This window comes from Salvelinus fontinalis, unplaced genomic scaffold (assembly GCF_029448725.1).
Source record: "Salvelinus fontinalis isolate EN_2023a unplaced genomic scaffold, ASM2944872v1 scaffold_0096, whole genome shotgun sequence".
Taxonomy (NCBI): Eukaryota; Metazoa; Chordata; class Actinopteri; order Salmoniformes; family Salmonidae; genus Salvelinus; species Salvelinus fontinalis.
Genome location: NW_026600305.1, coordinates 421,050 through 431,528, shown reverse-complemented (window position 1 = coordinate 431,528; position 10,479 = coordinate 421,050). Strand labels below are relative to the sequence as shown.

Here is a 10,479-nt window from a genome sequence, read left to right as displayed (position 1 = left end):
AGCACCAGTTTAGGGGACAGTGGCACAGCCACGGCAGGACCAGGTGTCACCCTTGTTGCCAGCAGCACCAGTATAGGGGACAGTGGCACAGCCACGGCAGGACCAGGTGTCACCCTTGTTGCCAGCAGCACCAGTATAGGGGACAGTGTCTCAGCCACGGCAGGACCAGGTGGCACCCTTGTTGCCAGCAGCATCAGTATAGGGGACAGTGGCACAGCCACGGCAGGACCAGGTGTCACCCTTGTTGCCAGCAGGACCAGTATAGGGGACAGTGTCTCAGCCACAGCAGGACCAGGTGTCACCCTTGTTGCCAGCAGCACCAGTATAGGGGACAGTGGCACAGCCACGGCAGGACCAGGTGTCACCCTTGTTGCCAGCAGCACCAGTATAGGGGACAGTGGCACAGCCACGGCAGGACCAGGTGGCACCCTTGTTGCCAGCAGCACCAGTATAGGGGACAGTGTCTCAGCCACGGCAGGACCAGGTGGCACCCTTGTTGCCAGCAGCACCAGTATAGGGGACAGTGGCACAGCCACGGCAGGACCAGGTGGCACCCTTGTTGCCAGCAGCACCAGTATAGGGGACAGTGTCTCAGCCACGGCAGGACCAGGTGGCACCCTTGTTGCCAGCAGCACCAGTATAGGGGACAGTGTCTCAGCCACGGCAGGACCAGGTGTCACCCTTGTTGCCAGCAGCACCAGTATAGGGGACAGTGTCTTAGCCACGGCAGGACCAGGTGTCACCCTTGTTGCCAGCAGCACCAGTATAGGGGACAGTGTCTGAGCCACGGCAGGACCAGGTGTCACCCTTGTTGCCAGCAGCACCAGTATAGGGGACAGTGGCACAGCCACGGCAGGACCAGGTGTCACCCTTGTTGCCAGCAGCACCAGTATAGGGGACAGTGGCACAGCCACGGCAGGACCAGGTGTCACCCTTGTTGCCAGCAGCACCAGTATAGGGGACAGTGTCTCAGCCACGGCAGGACCAGGTGGCACCCTTGTTGCCAGCAGCACCAGTATAGGGGACAGTGGCACAGCCACGGCAGGACCAGGTGGCACCCTTGTTGCCAGCAGCACCAGTATAGGGGACAGTGTCTCAGCCACGGCAGGACCAGGTGTCACCCTTGTTGCCAGCAGCACCAGTATAGGGGACAGTGTCTTAGCCACGGCAGGACCAGGTGTCACCCTTGTTGCCAGCAGCACCAGTATAGGGGACAGTGTCTCAGCCACGGCAGGACCAGGTGGCACCCTTGTTGCCAGCAGCACCAGTATAGGGGACAGTGTCTCAGCCACGGCAGGACCAGGTGTCACCCTTGTTGCCAGCAGCACCAGTATAGGGGACAGTGTCTTAGCCACGGCAGGACCAGGTGTCACCCTTGTTGCCAGCAGCACCAGTATAGGGGACAGTGTCTGAGCCACGGCAGGACCAGGTGTCACCCTTGTTGCCAGCAGCACCAGTATAGGGGACAGTGGCACAGCCACGGCAGGACCAGGTGTCACCCTTGTTGCCAGCAGCACCAGTATAGGGGACAGTGGCACAGCCACGGCAGGACCAGGTGTCACCCTTGTTGCCAGCAGCACCAGTATAGGGGACAGTGGCACAGCCACGGCAGGACCAGGTGTCACCCTTGTTGCCAGCATCACCAGTATAGGGGACAGTGGCACAGCCACGGCAGGACCAGGTGTCACCCTTGTTGCCAGCAGCACCAGTATAGGGGACAGTGGCACAGCCACAGCAGGACCAGTTGTCACCCTTGTTGCCAGCAGCACCAGTATAGGGGACAGCGGCACAGCATTGTCCAGTTACCTCAGTGATGGCACAAAACCATATCAGCCACACCCACAATTTATAGAACCGCAAACTCTTGCCAACAGAGTGTTGACGTTTCAAGACAAATGGTTTCGCGATTTCCCCTGGCTGCATTATAACCCATCAATAAAAGGAGTGTTGTGTTTTCACTGTAGCCACAGGGTTTTGTGATGAGTGCGTACTGGCGGCAGAGAAGTCAGGCGCAGGAGAGCAAAGACTGTGTTACAACAGCGCAGTTTAATAACAACAATCACAGTGAACAAAAACAATAAATATATACAATGGGGGAAAACCCTTCATACGCCAGACAGTACACTTACTAATGATTTATACATACTTTTATACATACTTGTCCATAGCTGCTGTTTGAAGAGTTGAGACACTGACTGAACAATAAATATGTATTTTAGAAGGACATTTTTGGTTTGATTTATTTGAGTTATTCATTGAAGTAGTTATTTTGCTTTGAGAGCTGTACTTATTTTGAGCTTTTTGTTCTTGTAAAGATATTGTAGAAGACTCAGGCCAGTGGCACATATTTAATGACTATATAAATGCATCAGAAAAAGTCTAATTAAAAGGTCAATTCAAAACGGAGACCAACTTTGTGATGGTTTTTAATGGAGATTCTTTTAGATGCGATCACACCATGTTCATTGTATTTACGAAAACTGCACCCATACACAGTGTACAATACCATTGCCACCTACTGGCCTTTCTTGGTATTGCTGGTTGTAAATACATACTGGACTGATAAGGAACACTGCTATAACTATTATTAGTAGTAGTATTATAACGACGTAAACATTTGAACAAGTTGGGACAACCCTTCAGTTAACTACCTATTAATTATACAGTAGTAGTAATTATGGTTCCTCAATGTACATTTAACATATTACAACGTAGGCTATGTGTTACAGCACTACTTTTGGTGTCCCCCTCAGGAATTGCTCTTGAGAAAATGTCATGTACTTGTCCCCTCTAAAGTTGATATCAGATTTTCGCCCCTGAGTAACCCCCTTCCCCATTACCCATCTCAGCCATTTTGTCCTCCCGATAAGCTCTCGATTCAATATAATAAAAATAACAACTCCTTCCGGATAAAGAAGAGACATCAACGTCGATAAAACAAATAGTCACCGCTCGTTATTCTAGGCGTAGCACCTTTACAACGTATCGGGTGTCTGTGTGTAGCGAATAGACCAAGCCACGGGGTTCCAGCTTCCAGTGATGCCTTCCGTTATGTCAGTCAGTGGATGATAATAACCAATGTATCCGGGTTTCAGCTTTTCGTTTTAAGAGGAGAGGCATCACTGGAAGCTGGAACCCCGTGGCTTGGTCTATCCGGGTTTCCTCTTAAAACGAAAAGCTGACTAGCCCACTGCACATGCCACTGTTTACCTAGTTCTACTGTTATTTCCCCTTTATGCACTTGGGGGCGACATTGCTTTGGTCAGCTTACCAAAGAAAACGGAAAGTCCTGTTTGGACTAAAGACTTGACTGTAAAAAGTGCTGTTTGGACTAAAGACTTGACTGTAAAAGGTCCTGTTTGGACTAAAGACTTGACTGTAAAAAGTCCTGTTTGGACTAAATACTTGACTGTAAAAAGTCCTGTTTGGACTAAAGACTTGACCGTAAAAAGTCCTGTCTGGACTAAAGACTTGACGGTAGGCCTACTAACTGTGTGAAGAAGTACAGTATGGAAACAACCAGAGAAAAACGATGGGCTAGTTAAAGACAAAGGCCGAGGATAGTAGTCAAGGCATCAAATATACATACTGTAGTTTATTATGTTGGCCGGTCCGGTGCTGTCCATGGTCCTGAATCACTGTCAGTCTACTACAGCCTCGGTACCTGTGGTGGTCCTGAATCACTGTCAGTCTACTACAGCCTCGGTGCCTGTGGTGGTGATGAATCACTGTCAGTCTACTACAGCCTCGGTACCTGTGGTGGTCCTGAATGGTCAGTCTACTACAGCCTCGGTACCTGTGGTGGTAATGAATGGTCAGTCTACTACAGCCTCGGTACCTGTGGTGGTCCTGAATGGTCAGTCTACTACAGCCTTGGTACCTGTGGTGGTGATGAATCACTGTCAGTCTACTACAGCCTCGGTGCCTGTGGTGGTGATGAATCACTGTCAGGCTACTACAGCCTCGGTACCTGTGGTGGTGATGAATCACTGTCAGGCTACTACAGCCTCGGTACCTGTGGTGGTGATGAATCACTGTCAGTCTACTACAGCCTCGGTACCTGTGGTGGTGATGAATCACTGTCAGGCTACTACAGCCTCGGTACCTGTGGTGGTGATGAATCACTGTCAAGCTACTACAGCCTCGGTACCTGTGGTGGTGATGAATCACTGTCAGGCTACTACAGCCTCGGTACCTGTGGTGGTGATGAATCACTGTCAGTCTACTACAGCCTCGGTACCTGTGGTGGTCCTGAATGGTCAGTCTACTACAGCCTCGGTACCTGTGGTGGTAATGAATCACTGTCAGTCTACTACAGCCTCGGTACCTGTGGTGGTAATGAATCACTGTCAGTCTACTACAGCCTCGGTACCTGTGGTGGTGATGAATCACTGTCAGTCTACTACAGCCTCGGTACCTGTGGTGGTGATGAATCACTGTCAGTCTACTACAGCCTCGGTACCTGTGGTGGTGATGAATCACTGTCAGTCTACTACAGCCTCGGTACCTGTGGTGGTGATGAATCACTGTCAAGCTACTACAGCCTCGGTACCTGTGGTGGTCCTGAATGGTCAGTCTACTACAGCCTCGGTACCTGTGGTGGTAATGAATCACTGTCAGTCTACTACAGCCTCGGTACCTGTGGTGGTAATGAATCACTGTCAGTCTACTACAGCCTCGGTACCTGTGGTGGTAATGAATCACTGTCAGTCTACTACAGCCTCGGTACCTGTGGTGGTGATGAATCACTGTCAGTCTACTACAGCCTCGGTACCTGTGGTGGTGATGAATCACTGTCAGTCTACTACAGCCTCGGTACCTGTGGTGGTGATGAATCACTGTCAGACTACTACAGCCTCGGTACCTGTGGTGGTCCTGAATCACTGTCAGTCTACTACAGCCTCGGTACCTGTGGTGGTCCTGAATCACTGTCAGTCTACTACAGCCTCGGTACCTGTGGTGGTGATGAATGGTCAGTATTCTGTGTGTGAATGTTGCTGACCACAGATAACACACAGGGGGACGGTTTTCCCTCGATGTTTCTTCTAAATATGAATAATATACATTACTGTCACGTTCCTGACCTATTGTTCCTTTTTCTTTTATTTATTTAGTTGGTCAGGGCGTGAGTTGGGGTGGGTTGTCTTTGTGTGTTTTGTCTAGTTTAGGGTGTTGGTTTGTCTAGGGGTTTGTATGTTTAATGGAGCAAAGTCTTGTCTAGGTTTTTGTATGTCTATGGCTTCCTAGATTGGTTCTCAATTAGAGACAGCTGTGGTTTATTGTCTCTGATTGAGAGACATATTTAAGGCAGCCATAGGCATTTGGGTTTTGTGGGTAATTGTCTGTGTCTATGTTGCATGTTTGCACTTAGTAGTTTATAGCTTCACGTTCGTTGTTTCATTTTTTTCTTCTTCTAAATAAAGAGAAGATGTATTTTCCACACGCTGCGCCTTGGTCCTCTCTCTCACCTGAAGAGATTGTGACAATTACCATCATTTAAAAGGCTTTTTAATGTAGCATGACCCTTTCAGATGATCTCATCTATATATGTATTTGTACTGTATGTTATTTTCTCATTGTCACGTTCTGACCTTTAGTTTCCTTTGTTTTTGTCTTTATTTAGTTTGGTCAGGGCGTGAGTTGGGGTGGGCACTCTAGTTTTGTATTTCTATGTTTTCCTATTTCTGTGTTTGGCCTGGTTCTCAATCAGAGGCAGGTGTTTTGTGTCGTCTCTATTTGGGAACCATATTTAGGTAGCCTGTTTTGTATTGGGTTAGGTGGGTGGTTGTCTTCAGTCTTTGTACCAGATAGAACTGTTTCGGTTTTCACGTTTGTTGTTTTGTAATTTGTAGTGTTCAGTTTTTGATTATTCATTAAAACATGATGAACACTAATCGCGCTGCGCTTTGGTCCTCTCCTTCTTCCACAGAAGAAAACCGTTACACTCATATTTATTTAATTTCTCCGACAGTAAATAAAGCAAATGAACAAAACATGACTTCGCCACGTCTCGAGTAGCGCACTTTCCACCCGTTGATATCCTCTCCTGTGCTGTAGCCTACAACCCCGTGTTCCTGTGCGTAATGGTCTCATCCAAGGCAAACTGGAGCTACGCGATGCGAGCAGAGGAGGCTTGGAAACAAAGAAACCACCGTGTCGGATTTGGGGAAGAACAAGAGTCAAGAAATCTCAAACCAAGAGATGGACCCCAATTTATGACCACAGTTTTAATTTAAAAAAACAGGCTTGATTTTATATTTCTAAACATAGGTGGTCCATTATTGAATATAACAGAATCTGGAGCTTTGACAAGTTGTTCTGTATCTCGATGCATTGGTGGACGGGTGTGCTAGTCTCTGTCAAGCCGTGGTTCCGGGTTCCTCTGTAGCGTTTGTGCCAGACATTGACTGGGACAGGGTTGAGGGACACTGGATGCAGTGAACGGACACAGGAGGAGGATTCAATGGACTCTGGCTGGGAATAGTTTATTGTTCTATATGCTGGGTCGTTAAGGAGGTGAGAGCGAAGCAGGTGCAACTTTCTTTGTTCTTCAATAACAGCCGTTGGTTAAATGCATTTGAACATTGTGTTCAAGACTTACTGTATGTAGCCCGTCTTTCTGAAAGGGAACGCTTGATGACATGATGGAGACAACTGACATACAGTAAGATAATAGATGAATTCGTTGGGGAAATGTCACATTATCATGAAAAAAAAAACAGATTTTGTAAATATTTGTAATTTTGTAGTTTCAATAATGTTCCAACTAACGGTTGTAGCCTATGTCTCAACACATGTAATTGTCTCCGTATCCATTGTTCTAATATCCCCAACAAACACAATTATCGCTGTGGTTATTTATAAACGTTGGTATTTTATTAGATTGTAGGGTGTATAATTACGCGCCACAGCATATAATCGATTCCCCCGCCTGCCCGCTGCGCTGCCCGGCGAACTCTTGGTGGAAAGTCACGTGTGCAATCTGACTACTAGGTCCATCACAATCTGTGTTGACAATTGAGCACATTGTACAGATATGATATAAATAGTAACCTACATCCAGCAGAAAAAGACGGCTTTTTAATGGCAGTCTGAGGTTGGGGCAGTTTAGTTGAAGGGAGAATCTTGGAAGACAACACACGTGCTGCTCTGACACTTGCTTTGGTAACCAGCCGAGGGACGGGTCTGAAGAAATGTAACCACTCTTCAATGTACAGACAGAGCTATCGGTGCAAAGACCCTGAGAGCTTTGTGTGTATGAGTCTCTTGTAAAGGAGGACGTGTTTTTCACCGCTGTGGTTGGCAGTGTCTTGGGCTGTGGTTGTTACAGACCACAACATACAGTATAAGCTACCCTTTCTTATGTACTGTATGTAGGTTGAGGCTCCTGTGTTAATTGAACAATTTGTTGTGAAAGAGCTCTTTAATAAACAATTGACATTTTAAATATTTGCTAGTTTGAAGATTTAAGAAAATGTCTCCTGTGTACTGAAGGCAGAACACGTGCATTTCAACCATTGCTTTAGACACAGCTTTGGAGATAGTGAGTGACGGACGGGTTACGATGAGGAAGGGAAAGAATTGGGAATGTTATATGGACGCTGCATAGCGTTAAATGGTTTGAAATGGGGGCATTGTGTTTTGTGAAGGCAGTTATGTAATAATGGAAGGACAAAAGAACCCAGGCAGCAACAACACTTCTCCTGGGGGGGACACAGTCTAATGAGTTATGCTGCAACAGGCCAAATGTTTTGATAGGCTAATGCATTATCAGAGGACAGAGAGAGAGGGTGAGAGAGTAAAGGGGTAAGGGAGATTAAAGAGGGGGGGGGGGTGAGGGAGAGAGAAAGGGTGAGAGAGGGAGGGAGGTAAGGGAGATGAGAGAGAGGGGTGAGTGAGAGAGAGAGAGGGTGAAGGAGAAAGAGATGAGAGAGAGAGGGTGAGGGAGATGAGAGAGAAGGAGAGGGATAGAGAGAGGAGGTGATGGCCTGAGGAAGAGAGTGAGAGTGAGAGAAAATGAGACTGGGAGAGAGAGAGTGATGGGATAGAGAGAGAGGGGTGTGGGTGGGTGGTGGGACTGTGTGAGAGAGAGAGAGAGCGAGAGAGAGAGTGATGGGATAGAGAGAGGGGGGGTGGGACTGTGTGTGTGTGAGAGAGAGAGAGAGAGAGAGAGAGAGAGAGAGAGAGAGAGAGAGAGAGAGAGAGAGAGAGAGAGAGAGAGAGAGAGAGAGAGAGAGAGAGAGAGAGAGAGTGAGTGATGGGATAGAGAGAGAGAGGGGGGTGGGACTGTGAGAGAGAGAGAGAGTGATGGGATAGAGAGAGAGAGGGGGATGGGTCTGAGAGAGAGAGAGAGAGAGAGAGAGAGAGAGAGAGAGAGAGAGAGAGAGAGAGAGAGAGAGAGAGAGAGAGAGAGAGAGAGAGAGAGAGAGAGATGGGATAGAGAGGGGGGGGGTGGGACTGTGTGAGAGAGAGAGAGTGATGGGATAGAGGGGGGGGGTGGGACTGTGTGTGAGAGAGAGAGAGAGTGATGGGATAGAGAGAGAGAGAGAGAGAGAGCAAGAGGGAGACTGTGAGAAAGGATGACAGAGAGAGAAAGTCGATTCTAACCTTATTAATCCACTTCACTGCTGTCCTTCCCAACAGCTACAGATTCACCAGCAGATGCTGTATAGACACCAGCTACAATACAACAAAGCCATGCAGATGGCAGTCTTTATCCAGGGAGCTGCTGCTACAGCCAACGGAGGAGACGGGGACTCGTTTTGATTGAGGGTGTGCTTTTATACACATACATGTTCTATTTGACAGATACCTTTGAAGACACTCAAGGAGTGTTGTTGTTGTTTGTTCTAGAACATCATGTAGAGAGAGGGTCATGTTCTAGAACATCATGTAGAGAGAGGGTCATGTTCTAGAACACATCATGTAGAGAGAGGGTCATGTTCTAGAACATCATGTAGAGAGAGGGTCATGTTCTAGAACACATCATGTAGAGAGAGGGTCATGTTCTAGAACATCATGTAGAGAGAGGGTCATGTTCTAGAACACATCATGTAGAGAGAGGGTCATGTTCTAGAACATCATGTAGAGAGAGGGTCATGTTCTAGAACACATCATGTAGAGAGAGGGTCATGTTCTAGAACATCATGTAGAGAGAGGGTCATGTTCTAGAACATCATGTAGAGAGAGTGTCATGTTCTAGAACATCATGTAGAGAGAGGGTCATGTTCTAGAACACATCATGTAGAGAGAGGGTCATGTTCTAGAACATCATGTAGAGAGAGGGTCATGTTCTAGAACACATCATGTAGAGAGAGGGTCATGTTCTAGAACATCATGTAGAGAGAGGGTCATGTTCTAGAACATCATGTAGAGAGAGGGTCATGTTCTAGAACACATCATGTAGAGAGAGGGTCATGTTCTAGAACATCATGTAGAGAGAGGGTCATGTTCTAGAACACATCATGTAGAGAGAGGGTCATGTTCTAGAACACATCATGTAGAGAGGGTCATGTTCTAGAACACATCATGTAGAGAGAGGGTCATGTTCTAGAACATCATGTAGAGAGAGGGTCATGTTCTAGAACACATCATGTAGAGAGAGGGTCATGTTCTAGAACATCATGTAGAGAGAGGGTCATGTTCTAGAACATCATGTAGAGAGAGGGTCATGTTCTAGAACACATCATGTAGAGAGAGGGTCATGTTCTAGAACATCATGTAGAGAGAGGGTCATGTTCTAGAACACATCATGTAGAGAGAGGGTCATGTTCTAGAACATCATGTAGAGAGAGGGTCATGTTCTAGAACACATCATGTAGAGAGAGGGTCATGTTCTAGAACATCATGTAGAGAGAGGGTCATGTTCTAGAACATCATGTAGAGAGAGGGTCATGTTCTAGAACACATCATGTAGAGAGAGGGTCATGTTCTAGAACACATCATGTAGAGAGAGGGTCATGTTCTAGAACATCATGTAGAGAGAGGGTCATGTTCTAGAACACATCATGTAGAGAGAGGGTCATGTTCTAGAACATCATGTAGAGAGAGGGTCATGTTCTAGAACATCATGTAGAGAGAGGGTCATGTTCTAGAACATCATGTAGAGAGAGGGTCATGTTCTAGAACACATCATGTAGAGAGAGGGTCATGTTCTAGAACATCATGTAGAGAGAGGGTCATGTTCTAGAACACATCATGTAGAGAGAGGGTCATGTTCTAGAACATCATGTAGAGAGAGGGTCATGTTCTAGAACATCATGTAGAGAGAGGGTCATGTTCTAGAACACATCATGTAGAGAGAGGGTCATGTTCTAGAACATCATGTAGAGAGAGGGTCATGTTCTAGAACACATCATGTAGAGAGAGGGTCATGTTCTAGAACATCATGTAGAGAGAGGGTCATGTTCTAGAACACATCATGTAGAGAGAGGGTCATGTTCTAGAACATCATGTAGAGAGAGAGTCATGTTCTAGAAC

At 47.0% G+C, this 10,479-nt stretch overlaps 1 protein-coding gene across 2 annotated transcripts in view; it reads left to right on the top strand.

The window, feature by feature from the left end:
* Nucleotides 1-5,825: 5,825 nt before the first annotated feature.
* LOC129843056 (transmembrane protein 198-B-like) overlaps nucleotides 5,826-10,479 on the top strand; it is a 53,255-nt gene continuing 48,601 nt past the window's right edge. Inside the window, exons 1-2 of one of the 2 annotated variants that reach the window (XM_055911804.1) lie at nucleotides 5,826-6,516; nucleotides 8,644-8,772. The gene's annotated coding sequence lies outside the window, so the exon portion shown is untranslated. The remainder of the gene's footprint in view (nucleotides 6,517-8,643; nucleotides 8,773-10,479) is intronic. The other variant, XM_055911805.1, reaches the window with a different exon arrangement.